General features: G+C 41.5%; 1 pseudogene; it reads right to left on the bottom strand.

The window, feature by feature from the left end:
* Positions 1-14,105: 14,105 nt before the first annotated feature.
* LOC137202912 (uncharacterized) lies at positions 14,106-14,762 on the bottom strand (annotated as a pseudogene).
* Positions 14,763-22,791: the final 8,029 nt, after the last annotated feature.

Below are 22,791 nucleotides of genomic sequence, written 5' to 3'. Positions count from 1 at the left end.
TTAGATTGTTAGCTTCTTGAGGCAGGGACTATGTCATATTCATCTTGTATCCCTAGACGTATGTAGCATGACACAGCAGTATCTTGGTTAAATTTTTAATCATCTGAACCAACCACCTCACTTCACAAGCAAGGGAGCAGACTCTGAGAAATCAAAGGATTCTCCTGGGAACATTTACTAGCAGAGCTGGAGCTAGAGCAAAGGTCATGTCTCGTAGCCCAGGGTGTAAGACTACCACACTGTTGGTCTTGTGGGACTCTTCCAGTGTTGCTGATGACCATTGTTTTCCCAAGCAAGCAAGAAAGAGGAGAATAAACAAAGATAAACCTTTTCCCTTAAAAATGCCTCAAGAGGGACTTTGGACAGTGGGGTTAGTATAAACTAAAGGATTATTATTTTCTAAAGGCTAAACTTTAAATAAGCCTTATCTTACATATGCTTGAAGTCGGGTATAAATTAAAGTCCTTTCATGATAATGTAGATGACCACAACAGATTTTCTTTTGGTTCAGTCAGTGACTAAAATTAAAGCCCAGGGCAGAGACTGCACCTCAGAGTAAACTGGTGCTCAGGAAGCAGGTCACCCCAAGTCATTCACCCTTGCCCTTTTGCTATTGTGATCAAGGGTTGAATGGGGTCTTATCCACAGTTTACTTCTACATTGCTATACTATTCCCAAATAACTATATGCTGGACTTTGGGGCTCTAGGTGGACCTCACAAGAACAGCTCCTCCAGACACGAGTAGGTGGAAGGTACCTACATATGTGGGGATGAGAAATAGCCCTCTGTTTTGTTCATTTAAGTTTGAGCCTCTGGTAGGAGCCTCTCTTGCCAGTCCCCTTACCGAGTCATCAGATCAGAGTCATCTGTGTTTTCTTTTTCTCCTTGGCCCTTTCTTTGGGATTGAATCTAGCTGACTCCTTAACAACTCAGGTGCTTGGAGAGAGCACACCTGGTCTCCCACGTGTTCTTGTTCTCTCTGAGACGAATGATGAGATGGTGCTGCAAGAAGCTTGGAAGCAAATTTCTTCAGGAGTCAAGGCAACCTGGATCCTCTTAGTTTCAGGTCCCAAGAGATATTTATTGGCAACTCAAGTTGCCAGCAACTTGGGGTAGAGGAGTGCTATGTTTTAGTAGAGAGGGTCCAAGAGCAAATTTTCTGAAGGTCTTTCCAATTTTGATAACATGGAATGAAAGCTTTCTATTTGTCCTTGTAGTTTCAAAAAGATCACATGATTTGAAATTAGGAGATGTTAGTTTAATCTCTCTTCTACTCCTGGCCATTGTGATGGTGGTCAGATCACTAACCAATAACTCTAGGACCTCAGTTTCTCCCCATCTATTAAATAGAGATAATACTCATCCCAGGAATTACGTGCATGCAGTACCTTGGTATTTGGAAAGGATGGTGCCATGAAAGTTCAATGTATATTGATTATAATTTGCTTTCCATTCTCCGTGAAGCTCAGAGCCTATTACAGGTATTTTATACACAGTTTCTCCCTCTTTTATGGTTGGTAAGTCTGGCCATAAAGCATCTGGAGGAAAAGACCCAGGGATGCTGAAGGCAGAGAGTTCCCTCTTCTTTTTTTTTTTTTTCTAATTTTTATTGGAGTCTAGTTGATTTTACATTGTTGTGTTAGTCGCAGGCGTACAGCAAAGTGAATCAGTTATACTAATGTATATATATCCACTCTTTTTTAGGTTCTCTTCCCATATAGTTGGTTCCCTCTTCTCAGTTTCTTCAATTAGTCATCCTAATTAGAGGAAAATCACGTCCTTTGAAAATCATCTACATGCTAAACAGCAGTAATGAGGAACCCTGTTCCAGCCTCCCTTTCAGGATGGATTTATTAGTTTGAGGCCTTCTTAGGTCATCAGGATGAAAAAGCTGCTCAGGAACAGCCCTGGTGCTTTAGCTCAAGTTGGTGCCCAGGAACCTAGAGGCTGCTCTGTGTCTTACCTCCATTGAAGAGAAATCAGATGAAGGAATATTCATGTTGAATTCTGAAATAGAAGATGAGTACAGGGAATATTATCCTGGTCCTACAAGTTTTGAGCAATGAAATTTTGACTTAGTTGAGCCATATCTGACAATATGCATTTTCCAACATGTATTCTTAGGACACACTCTCGGACAGCTTTGGACAGCTTTGTGTTCACACCGTTTAATGAGAAAAAACTAAAACATGGGAAGATTTTTTTTTTAGTCCCCAAGCATTCCTTAACATGTCTTTATGATTGAGCATTTACCTCAAGGCACTATGTTAGGACATTGTGACCAAAGTAGCCAATCAAAAGGTGGCAGAAGATATAATGGATAGAATACCGGGGATGGGGTCAGGACTCTCATCTCAAACGCTTGGCTTCTCTTATTGGTATAAATGGTTAGTTAGCGATAGTCTATTCCCACTTCCTTCTTTGCTCCCCACCCCACCCCAAAAGAGATCATTTCCTTTCATCTTTTGAATAAGTGCTGTGGCAGGCAGAATTTCTTAAATGATCCCCTAAAAATGTTATGGTGTAATCCCTAACCTGTGAATTTGATGAGCTATTGCACCTGTGGTTATGTTATATATGGCACAGTTGACTACGATAGGGAGATTATCTGCATGGGCCTGATCTAATCACATGGGCCCTTAAAAGCAAAGAGCTTTCTCAGACTGGTGGCAGAAGGAAAAATCAGAGACATTTGAAGAAAAGATTCGTTGCACTATTACTGGCTTTGAAGTTGGAGGGGACCGTATGCAATGATTGGAAAATGGCCTCTAAGAGCTGAAATTGACCCCCTAACCAACAGCCAGCAAGGAAATGCGACCTCAGTCCAACAACTGGAAGGAACTGAATTCTGCCAACAGCCTGAATAAGCTTGGAGTGGGTTCTTCCTTAAAACCTCTAGATAAGAGCCCAGACCAGTCAACACATTCCTTGACTTTGGATTTGGGAGACCCTAAACAGAAAATGGAGTCAAGCCTGCGTGGATTTTATGATCTACAGAACAGTAAGATAATAAATGGAATTTGTTTTAAACCACTAAGTTTGTGTAGTTTGTTATGTAGCAATAGAAAGCTAACACAGGTGCAATTTTCCAGTCTGCAAAAGGAGTGAAGTTTCATCTGAATCTTGCACTGAAAGGAAACTCTAAAGTTGACTTATCTGACGCTCTGCCTCCTAACTGTGTTGACTCTAACCTAGCTCAGGAAGGCTAAATAAGGAAAGACCTTTATTTTATTTATTTATTTAATTTTCTGGCAAGTCTTTGTGGCACGCAGGATCTTAGTTCCCCGACCAGGGATTGAACCCGTGCCCGCTGCGGTGGAAGCAGGGAGTCTTAACCACTGGACCGCCAGGGAAGTCCAGGAAAGACCTTTAAACAAAAACTGTATGCCTATAGCTATTTTTACTATAGCTATTTCATTTGTGTGGAGTAGATATTTTCTTCTCGTTTTAACAAATGAGAAAACTAAGACTCCTGTTCAAGAATCATGACTTGGTTCTAGATAGAACAGAATAGAAACCCGTGACCAGAGCTCCTTGCATTATGCCACACCACAAGGTGTGGGGGCCAGGGTATCATTGAAGGACAGGGAAAGACAAATCTGGACAGTTTTTTAGATCTCTCAGTGAAGGAGCTGGATCTGTTTTTCTTATAATTATCATCCCTGTTGTTATATTGCGGATAGGTAGCATTTGCCTACCCTTGTATTCATTTTACCCACTGCTGGGTAATTTCCTGGGTTTCTGGGTAGGGTCAGCTTAGTTGGCTCAGCTCTGGCCCCAAGATGGATATTTTTAACTATTGTGGATTAGAGCCTTCCAGGAACTGTGGAGCTGCTTTTTCAGAAACCAACTCTGCAGGTCTTACTGGGGAGGGTGGTTGGTGGCGGGGTGAGGTGGGGGGTGATGGTGTTTGTGTAGGTATAGGGGTGATACCTGAGCCTAAAAGACTTGCATCCCCTTTGCACCCCTAAGGCCTTTCCATCCACATCTCCCAACAGCTGGAGCAAGGACTTTAAGTTTCCAAAACATAGCTGCAAAGGGTAATAAACACCTAGCCCATAACTCCCTTAACAGCAGGAGGATAGCCAGTGGGGATTTAGCTCAGGAAAAATTTGTACAGTGCAAAGACCCATAAAATTTTCAGAAAGCAACTTGGCTTATAGAGTTGACCAAATTGTAAGTGCCAGAATCCTGGGTTCAAGTCACTTTTGGTAAATTCTTGTGCTTCAATTTCCTTCCCTTGTGTGAAATGGGAGGCACATTTCCTTGAGATGTGCCTCCTGGAGATGCCATAGAAATAAATGAAAGTCGATTTTAAAACTTCTTGCTGGGGGCCTAGACCTTGTAAATTGTCTCTATCTCTTCTGTTTCTTAGTTACAATTTACCAGGAGTAACTTAACACTGGGACTCTCTGCCAGTGCTAAAATTAGACTCCACCACTCTGGGGCTTCCTTTTCTCCTTCTTGCTTTTGTTTTTGGGGCTGGAGGGAAACATATGTGCTGCTGGAGTTAGTGAACTAAAGACTACAGAAAACATTTCCCACCAGAAAACATTGTTTTCATCCTTTTAAAGAAGAAACCCAAATCTGCCCTGGATATTGATTATTTGATTCACTCCTAGGTATGGACCTGGGAAAGCCTCGGAATCCCTGGGGAGTGAGAGAGGGAGGAATAAACAGAGTTGGAATGGAGACAAGCGAGGCTCCTGATAGCTCCAGCCAGCCTCCCTTTCCCAGCCAGACAGGCTTTCTGCCACTAAAACTGAGGGTCTCTGTCACATCACAAAAGGGCCTGGAGTTACTCCTAAGTGTGCCGACATCTTTTCTGAGGGTGGGAGGCTTCAGGTATTGGACACTTTTCTTGTCCAGGGGTCTGGGAAAAAGGAACAGGCAAGGAGGGAGTCAATCTTTTCCAGCTGTAACCTAGAGAGAAAAGGAACAAATTCTTCACCAGGGAAGATTGTGTAAACAGTGCCTTTGGCTGGAGCCATAGAGTTGGGGAAGCAAAGAAAGGGAGCTTTGTTCTCCCCTACCCCAGCCAGAGCACAATCGTAGAGCTGGGATTGTTTGCTTTGGCAATGGACTCCCTGCTTGAAAAGACTAGGCGTTCCAGAGACCGGTGAGAGGCCTCTGTTGGGTTTCCCACATGGAGCTGAGGAGAGGACAACCCCCAGCCTAAATCTTTTACCTAAGGAAGTGTGCTGGGAAACCTGGAGGCCTAAGGCATCTGGCCCATTCTTCTCTAGCTTTGTTCACCTCCTTCCCTTCCCAACTTTACCACACCACAGGATGTTCGTTAGCCTCAACCTTCCTGCCTTGGAGAGTGCTTTTGGTTCTTGTACTAGTGTTCTATCCCAAAAGAAGCTGCATTTTCACAGAATGCAAGACAATCCCAGGGCTCCTCTCTAAGGAATCCAACAGGAAATAAGGGTTCCAAGCTCATTTTGTACATCCTATTCCTTTAAGTTGTATTACACATGACCCTTAAAGTTGTAGTCAGTCTTTCCAAAAATGTTCAAAAATGTCCCATTTTCCTTGTAGCATTAGTGTCTCACAAATGTAAAATAATATTTATGCAGTGCCAGGTGTTTTGCAAATGCCATTTCATTTCATCCTCGTGACCACCTTATTAGGTAGACACAATTATCCCCATTTTACAGATTAGGATACTAGGGATTAGCAAGATAAAGCAATTTGTCCAAGTCACACAGATTGTGTATTCCTTTACTAGGGCTGCCATAACAAAGTACCACCAGTTGAGTGGCTTAACAGGAATTTATTATCTCACAGTTCTGAAGGCTAAAAGTCCAAGATCAAGGTGTCAGCAGAGTTTGTTCCTTCTGAGGGCTATGAGGCAGAATCTGTTCCATGCCTTTCCCCTAGCTTCTAGTGGCTTGCTGGTAATTTTTGGCATTCCTTGACTTGTAGATCTGTGCCTTCATATTCAGATGGCATTGCCCCTGTGTGCATGTCTATGACCAAATTTCCCCTTTTTGTAAGGATACCAGGCATATTGGATTAACCTACCATACTCCAGTATGACCTTATCTTAACTAATTACATCTTAACTAATTATATCTGCAATATTTCCAAATAAGGTCACCTCTGAGGTACTGGGGGGTTAGGACTTCAACATCTGAAGTTGGAGGGGGACACAACACAACCCATAATAGATGGTAACTTGCTATGCCAATTTGAACTTGGGTCCATCTGACTCCAAAGGCCTGTATGTTCTTTCTACTGTACTATGCTGCCTCCTAAAAATCAGAAAGTTACTCAAAATGTCTTCTGGTTTCCAGTATCTCTCATCTTCAATCCAAAGTCTGTATTGCTGCTGCTGGTCATCTTTCTAAGATGTGAATTTGATCAATCATTCTCTTACTTAAAAAATCTTTTAGTGGCTCCCAGACTAACTGGATAAAGGCAGACATTTTATGGTGACAAACAGGGTCTTTCTTTCATGCCTGTCTTTTTAGCCTACTTTCTCACCACTCTCTCTTCCTATCCGATCACTGTAAACTCCAACCATACAGACCTATTTGCAGTTTCTCAAACACATTATGCTTATACACTCCTTCAAGCCTTGATTTCATCCATCACTTCTCCCAATATGTCCCTTTTACAGTTACCCTCATTACAACTATTCAAACAGTTTCAAAAAAACTGTAGGCTCATCCTTGTTTCCTCTACTTCCTTCACTCTATACGTCCATCTCCACTGTCACCACCCTAGTCTCAGCCACCATCATCTCTTAACTGTACTGCCAAAATGGCCTCCTAACTGGTCTCCCTGCATCCATTCTTGACCACTCCATAGTGAAATGATTACTGAAAATGAAATTGTGCTTGTTTTTCTTCTGAATGAAACCACCAATGGCTTACCAAATCAAATCTGAAGTCCTCACAATGCCTGTTAGGTCTTTACAAGATCTGGTCTCTACCTACCTCTTCAACTTCACCTCAGATTACTCCTCTCATCTCTGTTATAATATGTTAGCTATCTATAATTGTATAACAAATTACCCCAGACTTACTGGCTTAAAACAACAAATATTTATTATCTGACAGTTTCTGTGAGTCAGGAATTCAGGACTGGCTTACCTAGTTGGTTTTGGCTCAGGATTTCTCATGAGGTTGCAGACAAGATGTTGGCTGGGGCTGCAGCCCCTGTTGACACACGGATTGGGGCTCAGGGATCCAATTCCAAGATGTCTCACCCAAACGGTTGTTGGCAAGAGGTCTTATCAAGTGGGCCTTTCCATAAGGCTAGTGAAGGTCCTTACAATGTGGTACCTGACTTCCCCCAAAGTGAGTGATCCGAGAGAGAACAAGGAGAAAGCTGCAATGCCTTTTATGGCCTATTCTCAGAAGTCACACACCATCACTTCTGCCATACTCTGTTTATTAGCAGTGTGTCACTAAGTCAGTCCAGCCTACACTAAAGGGGCATGGAATTAGGCTTCACCTTTTGAAGTGAGGAGGGTCAAAGGATTTGCAGATAATCAGTTCTCATCCTTTAGGCTAAGATTAAGTGTAGAATTTGTGGACACATTTTAAAACAACACTTGTTACCAGTGGTGATTTTTAAATTCAGGCTTATTGAGGAATAATTCACATAAAGTTCACCATTTTTAAATGTACAATATGTTGAATTTTGGCAATGTATATAGTGATATAATCATTGCAATTGAGATATAGCACATTTCTATGACCCCAAACAAGTTTTCTTTTGCCTCTTTGTAGTCAGTCCCCTCCTCCACCATCACCACGGTCCCTAGCAACCACTGAATTGATTCTTGTCCCTGTAGTTTTGTCTTTTCCAGAATGCCACTAAATGGTATCATGCAATATGTAAGGTTTTGTGTCTGTCTCCTTTCACTTCACATAATGCTTTTGAGATTCATCCATCTTGTTGCATGTATTATTCCTTTTTACTGCTGAGCAGTATTTCATTATGTAGATGTATACTGTAATTTATATGTCTATTCACCAGTTGATAGACATTTAGGTAATTTCCAGTTTTGAGCTATTACAATAAAGCTGCCACAAGCATTCATGTAGAAGTCTTTGTGTGGGCATATGTTTTTATTTCTCTTGGGTAAATACCCAGGAGTGGGATTTCTGGGTTATGTGGTAAGTGTATGTGTAACTTTATAAGAAACTGCCAAATTGTTTTCCAAAGGGGGTATATCATTTACACTGCTGTCAGCAGTGTATGAGAGTTCCAGGTGTCCTCATCCTCCCCAACACTTTGTATTATCTATGTTTTTAATTTTAGCCATTCTAGTGGGTATGTGGTGATATGACACTGTGGTTTAATTTGCATTTCCATAAGGTCTAATGATGTTTAGCATCTTTTTTTTTTTTTTTTTTTTTTTTTTTGCGGTACGCGGGCCTCTCACTGCTGTGGCCTATCCTGTTGCGGAGCACAGGCTCCCGACGCGCAGGCTCAGCGGCCATGGCTTATGGGCCCAGCCGCTCCGCGGCATGTGGGATCTTCCCGGACTGGGGCACGAACCCGCGTCCCCTGCACCAGCAGGCGGACCCTCAACCACTGCACCACCAGGGAAGCCCGTTCAGCATCTTTTTATATATTTATTTGGTGAAATGCCTGTTCAAACCTTTTGCCCATTTTAAAAATTAGGTTGTTTGTTTTCTTCTGAGTTGTGAGAGTTCTTTTTGTAATCTGGATACCAGTCCTTTATCAGGTATGTGTTTTTCATACATTTTGTCCCAGGCCATGGCTGTTTTTTTCATTTTTTAAACAGGATCTTTTGAAGACAAGTTTTCAATTTTGATGAAGTCCAAATTTATCAATTTGTTTTTATGGTTTGTGTTTTGTGTGTCCTAGCTAAGAAATATCTGCTTAACCCAAAATTATGAAGACTTTCACTTATATTTTCTTATAGAAGTTTTATAGTTTTGGGTTTTATATTTAGGTCTATCATCCATTTCAAGCTGACTTTTTTTATGTGGTGCAAGGTATGAGTTGTAGTTCTGTTTTTACATACAGATGCCTAATTGTTTCAGCACCACTTTTTGAAAAGACTGTCTTTTCTCCATTGAATTAACCTGGCACCTTTGTTAAAATTCAATTGACCATATGCAGTTAGGCTTATTTTTAGATTCTTTTTTCGCTTCCACTGATATAAATGTCCGTCCTTACACCAAAACCACACTGTCTTGATTGCTGTAACTCTACAGTAAGTCTTGAAATCAGGTTGTGTGAGTCCTCTAACTTTGTTTTCTTTTTCAAAATTGTTTTGGCTATTCTAGGTCCTTTGCTACCAGCAATTCTTGCATTTGAGTGCCCCTCCCTGCCCCCCATCTTCTCATGTCTGACTCCTTCTTGTCACTCAAGCCTCAAATGTTTCATCCTCAGAAAGGCCTTCTTTTACCATTCAGTTTAGAATGGACACACACTAATACACTGTGTAACACTCTATCGCATTACCCTATTTAGTGCCCCTACTACTAGAGTGTAAGCTCTATGAAAGCCTAGCTCTTGCCTGACTCATTTATTGCTGTATTCTCAGCATCCAGAATAGTACCTGCCATAATGCAGATCCTTGATAAATATTTATTCAATGAAGGAATTAAGGCCTTTGAATATGTTGTTTCTTCAAACTGAATAATCCTCCACCGTCCAAATCTCATATTTATCCACTAAAACATTTCAGTCAAAAGGCTAAGTTTTGTGCCTTCCTCTTTGTGTCTGTATATATATTTATTATAGCACTTACTATTCATATTGTAATTATTTATATATATGTTGGTCTTGGCCACAAGACTGTGAACACCTTTGACATAGTAGCCACTTAATAAATATTTTTTAGTGAAGAATAAGTGAAGAAATATCCTACATTATGGCTTATCTTCTAGTTTGTTTTTCTACAAGGTGGAGCAACTTAAAAGCAAAAATAAAAATATACACACACAAAACTGAAAACAAAAACACCATAAAGAACCACTCTTAATATTAGATGTAACTGATAAAAACTTACATTTACCAAGTACTTACTATGTGCCAGACAGGAGGAGACCCAGTTGGGTAAGGCCTGAAGTTTATACAATTTGGGGATTCTTTTTAAGAAAAAGAAAAAAAATTACAAATATAAAATTAAGTACAGGGCCTTGGAGGTAGCCTGTGCAAGTGAGATTCCCTAAAACTTAAATGTCTTTAGTTTCAAGGCAAATCCACCTCTAGTGCCAGACACTGTTTTAAGGGTATTGCTTAATCTGCTTAAACAACCCTATGAAGTAGAAGCTCCATTTTAGAGATGAAGATATTGAGGCCTAAAGAGGCTGAGCAGTTTTTGCAAGGTCCCGCTATTGGTAAACATGATAGGGCAGATTGGAACCCAGGATGTCTGGCTTCAGAGCCCATGCTCTTTTGCACTGCTGCCTTCCTGAATCAGTGTGAAATATTTATCATCCATTATAGGTCCATATCTGGCATATCCCATCTAAGATAACTCTTAAATCTTAAAACTGACTCAGTATAGGCTTCCCTGGTGGCACAGTGGTTGAGAGTCCGCTTGCCGATGCAGGGGACACGGGTTCGTGCCCCAGTCCGGGAAGATCCCACATGCCGCAGAGCGGCTGGGCCTGTGGGCCATGGCCGCTGAGCCTGCGCGTCCGGAGCCTGTGCTCCGCAACGGAAGAGGCCGCAACAGTGAGAGGCCCGCGTATCGTTAAAAAAAAAAAAAAAAAAACTCAGTATAACAAAAGATGCAGTGCGTGGCTTATCTATAAGTGTCTGAGGCATATTCTCCATCTAGAAGCCTGTACTTCAGAGCTTAGTCAAAGATGAAAGTAATACTGAGTCTCTGGTAGCTCTCTTGGATCCAACTATTCTATTTTGTCTCTGAAATTTGTATATCTAATTACCTTAAACATGGTTCTTTGGGGTATAGCGTAAATCATTAAAAATATCATGGGGCCTTCCCTGGTGGTGCAGTGGTTGAGAGTCCGCCTGCCGATGCAGGGGACATGGGTTCGTGCCCCGGTCCGGGGAGATCCCACGTGCCGCGGAGCGGCTGGGCCCGTGGGCCATGGCCGCTGAGCCTGCGCGTCCGGAGCCTGTGCTCCGCAACGGGAGAGGCCACAACAGTGAGAGGCCCCAACAGTGAGAGGCCCAAGTACCGCAAAAAAAAAAAAAAAAATATATATATATATATATATATATATATATCATGCACACAGATGAACCATAGGCAGTTTAATAATGAAACCTGATTTTCTTTCGGCCACAAGTAAAAGAGTAGCCAACAGTGCTCCTGTGAATGACAATTAGGAATCAAAATGATTTGAGGCTCTTTTTTTCTCCTTAATTAAAAACTAATTATAAGCCTGCCTATCTTCTTACTTTCCTTCCTTTCTTCTTCCTTCCTTCCTGAATAATTCAGTCTAAAAGGCATTATGTGAGGAATGTAGGAGTCCAGTTAGATGAGCAGCAGCAGTGGCCCATACCATTGTGGTATGTTAGAGCCTGAGGAGGGTAAAGAGGGTTCTGATTCCATGTGTGGAATCCATTTTGGGAGCCTGGCATGCGGTGTTGGAGCTCAAGCAAGCATCCGTGGTAGGAGGAGTGATGGGAAGCAACAGCAACAGAAGACTGGCTATATACAAGTGGGATTGGTCAAATAAATAAATATATTGAAGATAAAGGGAGCCAGGTTTCTTCTGCCAGATAAGGGTCTCAAATGTGGAAAACAAGAAAATCATAATGAACCCTGTAACATTAGGTTAGAGTTAGAGGTATCAGGGTAAAATGTATATATCTATAATATATAGATATAGATATATATACACATAAACACATTTTCCCCCTACTTCGGTTCACTGAGAGGACCTGGGAATAGTGACACCCCATAGCATTGATCTATGGTTTCTAAATAGCAGTTCTCCAATGAAAAGAACCATTGATTCATGGGAAAAGGGCTGATTCAGGGGCTGGGAAGGGGAAAGTACAAGATGAACCTGAAATATATGGTTGTGCCAGGACAAAGTGTGGAATGCTCAAATAATGATGGGGACATGTCACTTATAAAATAAGTCACGGATGTAGTGTACAGCATGGGGAATACAGTCAATAATACTGTAATAACTCTGTATGGTGACAGAGGTAACTAGACTTATCATGGTGATCATTTTGTAATATATAAAAATATCAAATCACTGTGTTGTACACCTCTAATATAATATTGTAAGTCTGTTATACTTCCAAAAACTGATGGAGACATCATTTCAAAAGAATATGAGACAGCTTTAAACCAACTATACTCCAATTAAAACAAAAAACAAAGAGCTTGAAGGGGCTCCCACTGGCCAAATCTGTGACAATTTGAACATCAAACTAAATAATAACAGTAAAAGATTATAATCCACTGAATAAAACAGGAATCTATGAGTCATTATGATTGTAATAATTAATAAATAAGTGGGGGGCTTCCCTGGTGGTGCAGTGGTTAAGAATCTGCCTGCCAATGCAGAGGACATGGGTTCGAGCCCTGGTCCAGGAAGATCCCACATGCTGCGGAGCAACTAAGCCCGTGCGTCACAACTACTGAGCCTGCTCTCTAGAGCCCGCGAGCCACAACTACTGAGCCCGTGAGCCACAGCTACTGAAGCCCGTGTGCCTAGAGCCTGTGCTCTGCAAGAAGAGAAGCCACCACAATGAGAAGCCCACGCACCACAACGAGAAGCCTACGCACCACAACGAAGAGTAGCCCCTGCTCGCCACAACTAGAGAAAGCCTGCGCACAGCAACAAAGACCCAACGCAGCCAAAAATAAATAAATAAAATTAAAAAAATTTTTTTAAATAAATAAATAAGTGGGAAGAAGAAAAAGTTTTCTCAGTAAAAGACAACTAATTAATGTAGAAGGAATAATGGGATTAGAAAATGCCATTTAGAAGCCATCGGTAATAATTAAGCCACAAAACGTCAACGAATACTAAACCAAATGGGTGAAAATTTGATGAGGAGTAGGATATTTCCATACTTTCAAAGTACTTTCCCACAAAATACTCATTAATTACAAAAGGAAAAAGAATAATCTTACAGTGGAGAAACCTGGAAGACATCACCATAATCAAGGGATGAACGTTACTAGCATTACCATTAATGGGACAAATCAAAATAATATACAGGCTGATAGAGTGCAATTAGAACAGCATCACTTCCATAGTAATTCCTGACAAAAATGCATAATCTGAATCGAATTATGAGGAAATATCAGACATACCTGATTGAGGAACATTCTACAAAAAACTGGCCTGTAATCTTCAAAAATGTCAAGGTCATGAAAATCAAGAAAAGACCAAGACAAAGACAAGTTCCATGCTGAGGGAGAATAAAGCAATATGACAACTAAATGCAACATGTGACCCTCAGCTGGATCCTTTTGCACTGAGGGATATGTTTTGGACAATTGGCAAAACTTGAACAGAGTATGTGGGTTATATGGTAGTAGTGTATCAAATATCAATTTCCTGATTCTGATGGCTCTCTTGTGGTTGTGTAGGAGAATGCTCTACTTGGTAGGAATCATACCCTAAAGTATTCAGAGCTGATGGTAAATGGTTTTCCTTTTGTAAATTGTTCAGGGGGGGGAAAGTTATTTGTACTCTTCTTTTTTTTTTTTTTTTTTTTGATTTTTGGCCGCACTGCACAGCATGCGGGATCTTCGTTCCCCAACCAGGGATTGAATCAGCACCCTCTGCAGAGGAAGTGCAGAGTCTTAACCACTGGACTGCCAGGGAAGTCCCTATTTGTACTATTCTTGCATTTCTCCTTTAATTTTGACATGAATTACAAATGTTTAAGTGAATCATTTGAAACATAGAAATGCACTGAGAATTATAGAGATGTCTGCTCTCACCACTTATATTCAACATTGTATTCAAGATTCTAGTCAGTGCATAAAGAAAGAAAAGCATATATTTTAGAAAGGAAGAAGTAAACTGTCCTTTTGCATAGGTAACATGTTACTTATATAGGGAATCTACCAAAAAGCCACTAGACTTAAGAGTTTAGCAAGGTTATAGGATTCAAGATCAACATGCAAAAATCAATTGTACTTATACATTAGCAAAAATAATCAGATATTGCCACCTAGTAGACTATAAGTGGGTCTCCAAAAGTCGTTCAACTGTTCTATCAAACCAGCTGCTTCCAGATGGTAGGGAACATGGTAAGACCAGTGAATTCCACGAGCATGAGCCCACTGCTGCACTTCTTTTGCTGTGAAATGAGTTCCTTGATCAGAAGCAATAATGTGTGGAATCCCATGACAGTGGATTAGGCATTCTGTAAGTCCATGAATGATAGTTTGGGTAGAAGCATCGTAGGCAGGGAAGGAAAGTTCATAACCAGAGTAAGTGTCTATTCCAGTAAGAACAAAATGCTGCCCCTTCCATGATGAAAGTGGTCCAGTGTAATCAACCAGCACCAGGTATCTGGCTGATCACCCTCAGGAATGGTGCCACAATGGGCTCTCTGCAGTGGCTGTAGTCAGGTTGGCTTTGGTGAATGGAAGTCCGTGTTGCTGAACCCATGCATAACCTCCATCCCTGCCACCATGGCCACTTTGTTCACAAGCCCATTGAGTGATTACAGGAGCAGCTGAGGAAAGAGGCTGTCTGGTAGCCACAGAATTATTAAAATCCTGCTCTGCTGAGGTCATCCTTTGGTGAGCCTTCACAAGGTACACAAATATTTTCACTTTTTCTGCCCATTCAGAGAAGTCTGTATACATACTTCTTTTTTTTTTTTTCTTTTTAAATTTTTTAAGCCACGCAGCTTTCAGGATCTTTAGTTCCCAACCAAGGATCGAACTTGGGCCCACGGCAGTGAAAGCGCTGAGTCCTAACCACTGGACCACCAAGGAATTCCCTGTATATATACTTCTTCCCCAAATTTCCTTGTCCCCAATTTTCCACTCATATTCCTTCTGAGTCCCTGACCATCCAGCGAAACCATTAACCACAGCCCATAAATTAGTATATAATCACATGCCTGGCCATTTCTCCTTCCAAGCAAAGTGAACAACCAGGTACACTGCTTGGAGTTCTGCCCACTGGGAGGATTTCCCTTCACCAGTGTGTCCCAGAAAGGGGATGTCCCAGAAAGGGGCTGTAGTGCTGCAACTGTCTACTGCAGCGTGGTACCTGCACATCACACAGAACTATCTGTAAACGAGGCCTAAGTCTCTTCCTTTGTCACGTGATCACAGGATACTCTGCATGAAGCCATAGGTTCAGGCTGGGAGAGAAATGGCAGTGTAGCAGGAGTGGGGATCATGGGCATTTGGGCCACATCTTCACATAACTTACTGTGCCTTCAGGGCCTGCTCAAGCCCGATCTCATATATACTATTTCTGTTTGACGATAGACTACTGCTGTGCACAAACAACTTTATGACTTAGTGGGCCAGATAACACCCAGTTCCTGATGATGGGCAGCTGAGGTTGCATGGTAACTTCGTTGCTCACTGTTAAGGATTCAGTCTCTAGTAAGGCCCAGTTGCAGACCAAGAGCTGTTTCTCAAAAGGAGAGTAGTAATCTGCAGGACTTTCCTCCAAAATTCTAAGGTCCTATGCCACAATTTACCAACAGAAGCCTGCCAAAAGCTCCAAAGAGCATATCTGCTACTGACACTTTCAAGCACCATTGGATCTGCTGGATCATGTGGCCAAGTAGGAGAGCAGCTTGCACAAGACCTGTTGCAGAGCCTTCTCTTGCCCCCGCTCCAAACTAGCAGCTTTCTGAGTCATTTAGTAAATGGGCCAATGGAACACACCCAAAGGAGGAATATGTTGCCTCCAAAATTCAAAGAGGCCCACTAGGCACTGTGCCTATTTGTTTGTTGTAGGAGGGGCCAGATGCAACAATTTATCCTTCACCTTGGCTATCTCTAGAGCCCGTGAGCCACAACTACTGAAGCCCGCATGCCTAGAGCCCGTGCTCCGCAACAAGAAAAGCCACTGCAATGAAAAGCCTGCGCACTGCAACAAAGAGTAGCCCCTGCTCCCGCAACTAGAGAACGCCTGCGCGCAAAAACGAAGACCCAACGCAGCCTAAAATAATTTTTTTTAAAAAAAGATCCCTGCAAACTAAATTATTACATAGGGCTGGAGAGTTGATATACCCCTGAGGTAGCATAGTGAAGGTGTATCGCTGGCCTTGCCAGCTTAAAGCAAAGAGCTTCTGGCAGGCCCTGTTGACAGAGATAGAGAAAAAGGTATTTGCCAGATCTGTAGCTGCATAGTAGGTACCAGGGCACATATTAATTTGCTCAGGCAATGAAACTACATCTCCTACTGCAGCTACAATTGGAGTGACCACCTTCTTATCCTTTGCCCAGCCTATTTTTCTACTGTGTTGTTTATGCTTTTTTTTAATAAATTTATTTATTTATTCATTTATTGGGTCTTCGCTGCTGCACACGGGTTTTCTCTAGTTGCTGAGAGCGGGGGCTACTCTTTGTCGTGGTGCGCGGGCTTCTCATTGCAGTGGCTTCTCTTGTTGTGGAGCACGGGCTCTGGGCGGGTGGGCTTCAGTAGTTGTGACGCGGGGGCTGTAGAGCGCAGGCTTAGTAGTTGTGGCGCACGGGCTTAGTTGCTCCCTGGCATTTGGGATCTTCGCGGACCAGGGCTTGAACCCGTGTCCCCTGTGTTGGCAGGTGGATTCTTAACCACTGCGCCACCAGGGAAGCCCCTGTTTATGGTTTTTAAAAAATTAATTTCTAGGAGTCCTTTATATGTTCTATATGCTAATCCTTTGTGTGGAGTGCAAATATCTTCTAGTCCGTGATTTACCTCTTCACTTTGTTTATGGTATCTTTTGATATAGAGAATTTAAGTTTTTTAGTCTTCTCTTTTATGGGTATGCTTTTTTAGTTTTGTGTAGGATTCCTTCCCTATCATGTTGTCATAAAAATATTCTTCCACATATTTTTCTAAAGTAAATTCTGGCTCTGTTACCTACTAGCTATGTAATCTTGGGCAAGTTTCTTAATCTTTCTGGGCCTCAGAGTTCTCATCCGTAAAATGGTGATGGTAATAATATCTACTTCATAGAGTTGTTCTTAGGATTATTCATCTGTATGAGGCAGGGACCCAAAGAAACATCTTAAATTAGGATGATATGAGATGGGTTTATTTACAGAGATATGGATAGGTAAAGGGGAACCTTAAGGGGTATTACAATATCCTGAGGGTAGTAACAGCAAAGAAGCTGTTATAACACTGAGGCCAAAAGGGAGGAATACGGTAGGTAGTGGTTATTGGAAACATAGTGATCTTAGATCTAGGGATAGGGTAAATCTGAGGCAATCTTGCAGGGAAGAGCCTGTGGAATAAATACTCTGACTTCGCTGGCCTTCCTTCTCCAAACTCATACTGGGGTTCTGCATGGGCTGAAGCCAGAGGGCACAGGAGTCCACTGATGTCCATACTAGATACTGGGAAGAAGGGGGAGAGTGGATCTGGAGGAGCAAATGAAAGATAATGACATACTTTCAACCAGAATTTATTGATTGCCAACGTGAGCCAGGTACTGTTCTAGGCACTAAAGATACAACAATAAACTCAGTAATGAAGCCTCTAACTTTATGAGCTTACTTCCTAATGGGAGCAAACAATAAATATTATTAAACATAATATAATATGTCAGGTAAATGCTAAGAAAAAATGAAGCAAGATGAGGAGGATAGAGTGATGGGGTATGAGGTGTAGAGTGGTCAGGGAGCATTTCTGAGGAGATGTCATTTGAGCAGTGATTTGAAGGAAGTAAGGGAATGTGCATACCTGGTAGAAAAATGCAGGCTCGTGCTTGGCAGTCTAAGGAAAAGTGAGGAGGTGGTGGTGTTGGAAAACAATGAGTGAGAAGACAGAAGAAGGTGGTGATGAGTGGTGGGATCCTGGATATATTTTGAAAGTAGAGGATTTTCTGCTTCTACAGGATTTGCTGATATAGGATGTTTAAGAAAGTCATCAAGGATGACTCTAAAGGATTTGGCTGAAAAACAGCTGGAAGAAATGACATCAGCAAAAATGATGGATTAAGAACCTCCAAAAATCTACTCTTCCATAAAAGCAATGGGAACACTGGCACGATTGGCAGGATCAGCTTTTGTAAAACTTTGGAAATTAACCAAAGGTTTGCAACAACAAAGGGAGTGTTTATGCAAGAAAAATGGCTGAATCTCAGTAAGAACAGTGAATTATGTGGCATTTTAATTTGTCCTATTCCCATCTTCCCCTCTCTCCAGCTCCATGGTAACCTTGAAAACCAAAATCCTGCAATCACGGTGAAAACCAGCAGCCCTTTAGGCCCACGGAGGGGGCAGAATGCAGTTGGAGCTCCTTTAAAGCCTCATCTTCAGAGAATTGTCATTATTTGACCTATCTGGTGGTTCCCTAGAAGATTCACTCCAGGCTATCTTTATTTGATCTGACTCAGAGCTTGCCTCATGCAAACAGCCTTTTCCCTGGAGGCATTTGTTTAAAATAATGAGAGGCAATTTTTCAACATTGCAGCTGCTGTGGTTGTAGATAGCAGTTGGGGTAAAAAATAAAAAAAAAATTGGCTGACCAAAAAATATAAAAGGAAAATCTGGGGACTACAATGTCTACTGGGGCTTTGGAATGTTCTGACATGTTCCTGGGAGTCTAGAAGGCCATGCACATTCATAAGGCTGGGTGCATGGTCAGGGAAGAACTTAGAAGCACTTAAACTCTCACCATTGACTAAACTTGAGGCTCTGTGTAAGCAGGAAGTGAAGCCTAAGGCAGAGTTGCGAACTGCCTGGCTGAGTGTTGAAGACATACCCCAATATGAATTCGGAGTCCCTTGGCAAAGACAGGTTGGTTCCAGGCATTTAAGAAAATCTCTGTCAACTAATTACCTGACTGCTAGGCTAACTCTGCAGAGATCTCAGAGGATACATGACAAAGAATACAGAATGTGTAGAATTATTTCAGAAAATCCACCAAATAAACACCACCAACAACATGAAACAGCATCAAAAGAGACCTCGGGTGAGGGGAAGAATCTGATTTTTATTGTTGCCACATTATACTATTATAAATGTCCAGTTTTCAACATAAAATTATGAGATATTCAAAGAAACAAGAAAATACAGGGCTTCCCTGGTGGCGCAGTGCTTGAGAGTCCGCCTGCCGATGCAGGGGACACGGGTTCGTGCCCCAGTCTGGGAAGATCCCACATGCTGCGGAGCGGCTGGGCCCGTGAGCCATGGCTGCTGAGCCTGCGCGTCCGGAGCCTGTGCTCCGTCCGCAATGGGAGAGGCCACATCAGTGAGAGGCCTGCGTACCGCAAAAAGAAAATACAGATCATACAAATAAAAAAAGTAGTCAATAGAAACTGTCTTTGAAAAAGATCAGATAATGGACTTGTTAGACAAAGGCTTTCAATCAGCCGTTTTAAATATATTCAAAAAACAACTAAAGAACATGTGATACACACACACAGCAGAACACTACTCAGCCTTAAAAAAGATGAAATCTGACAAATGCAACAACATGAATGAAACTTGAGGGTATTATGCTAAGTAAAATAAGACAGATGGTGAAAGACAAATACCATATGATTTCACTCATATGTGGAATATAAAAAACAAAACAAAAATAAATGAACAAAACAAACATATAGATACAGAGCACAGAGTAGTGGTTAATAGAGGTGGGGGTGGGGGGAGGGAGGGCAAAATGGGTAAAGGGGGTCAACTCTATGGTGACAGTTGGAAACTAAACTTTTGGTGGTGAGCACGCTGTAGTGTATAAAGAAGTCAAAATATAATGTTGTACACATGAAACTTATATAATGTTATAAACCAATGTTACCTCAATTAAAAATAGATAAATAAAATATATTCAAAAAACTAAAAGGAACCATGTGTATAGAACTAAATGAAAGAGAATGTCTGACCAAATAGAGAATATCAATGAAAACATAGAAATTATTTTTTAAAGAGCCAAATAGAAATTCTGGTATTTAAAAATGCAACAATGAAAATGAAAAATTCACTGGAAGGGCTCAACAGCAGATTTGAGCAAACAGAAGAGAGAAACAGTGAATTTGAAGGCAGGTCAATTGAAATGATTCAGTCTGAGGAATAAGAAAAGAGAATGAAGAAAAATGACCCGTGATATGCTGACAAGTGTACCACAGGAGGAGAGAGGAGGAAAGTTACAGAAAAAATATTTGAAGAAATGATGACCAAAAACTTCCCAAATTTGATGAAAAATCTTAATCTACAAATCCAAGAATTCAACAGACTCCAAGAAGGAGAAGTTCAAAGAGATCCATACTTACACACATCATAACCACATTGTCAAAAGACAAAAATTAAGAGTGAATCTTTTAAAAATATATTTATTTATTTGGCTGCATCAGGTCTTAGTTGCGGCATGTGGGATCTTTTCATTGCGGTGTGTGGGCTCAGTAGTTGTGGCATGAGGGCTCTCTAGTTGTGGTGCTCAGGCTCTAGAACACGTGGGCTTAGTTGCCCCATAGCATGTGGGGTCTTAGTTCCCTAACCAGGGGTTGAACACACATCCCCTGTATTGGAAGGCCGATTCTTAACCACTGGACCACCAGAGAAGTCCCTGAGAGTGAATCTTAAGGGACTTCCCTGGTGGTCCAGTGGGTAAGACTCCACGCTCCCAATGCAGGCAGCCCAGGTTCAATCCCTGGTCAGGGAACTAGATCCCGCATGCATACCACAACTAAGAGTTCGCATGCTGAAACTAAGAAGTCCGCATGCCACAACTAAGAAGTCTGAATGCCTCAACGAAAAAGCTTGCATGCCACAACTATGAGCCTGCATGCCACAAGTAAAAGATGCTGCATGCCACCACTAAAGATCCCGTGTGCCTCAACTAAGACCTGTTGTGGCCAAAGTAAGTAAGTAAATAAATAAATATTAAAAAATAAAAAGGAGTGAATCTTGAAAGCAGCAAGAGAGGAGTGACTTACCACACACGAGGGATCCTCAATACAATTTCTCATCAGAAACCATGGAAGCCAGAGGTAGTAGTGGGACATGTTCAAAATACTAGAAGAAAGAGACTGTCAAACAAAAATTTTATAGCCAGCAAAGCTATCCTTCAAAAAAATTGAATGAGAAATTGACATACCGAAATAAGCAAAAATGAGAATTCATCACTAGCATGCCTGTCCTACAAGAAATACTAAAGGAAGTCCTTTAGACTGAAGTGAAAGGTCACTAGACAGTAACTCTAATCCACATGAAGAAATAAAGCGTACCAATAAAGGTAACTACATAGGTAACTATAATGTAAAAGATGGTATAAATGTGATTTTTGTTTGTAACTCTTTCTCTCCTATAGTATTTGAAAGATAATTGTGTAAAACTATCATCATAAATCTATTCTGATGGTCATACTGACTCCAGCGGTGAAAAGCTGGAAGAAGGACCTCAGTTCTTGCCTTCTTTTAAGAAAGAATTCAGCAAAGAGATCAAGATTGTGAAAAAGATAAAAGTGTTTATTAGAAGCATAGTACATGTGGAAAAACACAGGGGTGGACTTGGAGTGAATTATGCACCATAGGGGCAGCTTAGATTGCTTATATGGGGGCAGTTTTCTGGGTTTTCTCTGGCCAATCATCTCCATATTTGGTCCTGGTGTGTGTGCCCATCTCTCAGCCAAGATGGATTCCATCTGGTATCTTCCCCCTCCTTTTGTCCTTCCCCTAGGCTGAGGGCCTTCTCTGAGCATGTGTTGGGCCAGGAAATCTACAAGAATGCACCCAATCAGGGCCCAATGCTCCCTCTGGTATCCCATCTTGAAGCATCAGCAGGAGACCAGCTACAGCTGCTCAGCCTAGGGAAACCAGTTGCAGCTGTTCAGCCTGGGCCCTGTCTATCTCCTACCTCCACACAATGTGGATAGATGTAATTTGTATGACAATAACAGCACAAATAAAGAATATCAATGAAAATATAGAAATTATTACAACAGCGCAAAGGAGAAAGGAAATAAAGCTATGTAAGAGCAAAGCTTTTGTATGCTATTGAAATTAAGTTGGTATTCATGCAAACTAGATAGTTATAAACAAATAACCCAATTACAAAATATGTAAAGGATTTGAATAAACATTTCTCCAAAGAAGACATATAAATGGCCACTGAAGCGATGTTCAGCATTACTAGGCATCAGGGAAATGTAAATCAAAACTACAATGAGGGGCTTCCCTGGTGGCGCAGTGGTTGAGAATATGCCTGCTAATGCAGGGGACACGGGTTCGAGCCCTGGTCCAGGAAGGTCCCACATGCCGTGGAGCAACTAGTCCCGTGAGCCACAACTACTGAGCCTGCGCATCTGGAGCCTGTGCTCCACAACAAGAGGGGCCGCGATAGTGAGAGGCCCACACAGCGCGATGAAGAGTGGCCCCCGCTTGCCACAACTAGAGAAAGCCCTCGCACAGAAATGAAGACCCAACACAGCAAAAAAAATAAATTAATTAATTAAAAAAAAAACTACAATGAGATACCATTTCACATCCACTAGGATGGCTAGAATCAGAAGGATGGGTGATAAAAGTGTTGGTGTGAGAATGTGGAGAAATTGGGACCTTCATATATTGCTGGTAAGAGTAAAATAATGCAACTGCTTCAGAAAACAGTTTGGCAGTTTCTCAAAGAGTTAAACGTACATCTACCATATGACTCAGCAAGTCCATTCCTCAGTATATATCATGAGAATTGAAAACAATGTCTATGTAAAAACTTGTAGGTG

This window comes from Pseudorca crassidens, chromosome 11 (genome assembly GCF_039906515.1).
Source record: "Pseudorca crassidens isolate mPseCra1 chromosome 11, mPseCra1.hap1, whole genome shotgun sequence".
In the NCBI taxonomy this organism is placed as follows: Eukaryota; Metazoa; Chordata; class Mammalia; order Artiodactyla; family Delphinidae; genus Pseudorca; species Pseudorca crassidens.
This window is presented reverse-complemented; position numbering and strand designations above follow the sequence as displayed.